Source organism: Myotis brandtii, unplaced genomic scaffold, assembly GCF_000412655.1.
Source record: "Myotis brandtii unplaced genomic scaffold, ASM41265v1 scaffold434, whole genome shotgun sequence".
Classification (NCBI taxonomy): Eukaryota; Metazoa; Chordata; class Mammalia; order Chiroptera; family Vespertilionidae; genus Myotis; species Myotis brandtii.
In genome coordinates, this window is record NW_005366599.1 from 806,680 (window position 1) to 807,734 (window position 1,055).

Consider the following 1,055-nt stretch of genomic DNA (forward strand, 5'->3'; position numbering starts at 1 on the left):
CCCCCCCACAAGGCCCTGCTGCACCGCTGGCCACAGCCTCCTCTCTCGGGGACAATCCGTACACCAGGAAGGCGGGCTCCTCAGGGCAGGGCGCCATCGCTGCTTGATAAAACGATACGGTCTACATGGTGGATCGCCTTCTTTCTTAAAGAAACTCGCTTTTAACATTCCCTGTGGGAGTCAGCCCAGGGGGTCCAGGTCCACGCAACAAGCCGGGCTAGAGGCTGAGGGGCTCACCCCGGGGCCCTGGTCTGGCTTGAGGGGCTGAGATGGAGAGGCCGCCTGGAGGCGCTGGGGCGGGACTGGGGGAGCCCTCCTGTCAAACGGCACCCCGTCCCCTGGGTGACCATGCAAGTTGGAGGCTGGGGCAGGGAGAGCCCCTCCCCCGCGAGGGAGCCCCGACAGGAAGGTCCCTCCTGGGCTGGGAGGTGGCTTCTGCGTGCCCGCCTGATGGGGGCTGCTGGGAGGGGCTGCAGGGCAGGGATGAAGCCAGCCCCTCGTTCCAGGCAAGGGTGGGGGTCCTGACCAGGGCACGCTGAGCTGAGACCCCGCTGGGGGCAGGTGTCCGGTGCTTCCCAGTCAGCAGGCCCCTGTCCCTTGCCGGGTCCCTGTGGGTCACTCCGGGCTCAGTGCCCCTGTCACTGATGGCTCCACAGAAGCAGGTGAGGCCCCCAGGCGGGGGGAGGTGGACACAGCCCTGGTGGCCCTGGGTTTGCTCGTGGCTGGGGACTCCTAGCTGACGCCCTTGGGTCTGGAGCCAGGGCGGCTCCCTCAGGCGCAGGGCCCGCTCTCCGGAGGGGTGGGTGTCACCTGCCAATTGCCTTGTAGGTTACGGGTGAACAAGGCCACAGGCCTCTTCCCCAAACCCTACCTCAGGGTCCTCTCCAGGCCGGGCGCCCTCACCACGGGCGTAAGCATCCCAGCCTCCACCGGGTTAGAAGCAGCTTTCTCCTCCGCCTGGCGCCTGGGTGTGAGGCAGTGGGGCCCCCTCCCCTCCCTGCAGGTGCCCCCTGGGCCACACTCCTCCCTCCCCCAACTCTCCCTGCATGTGGCCC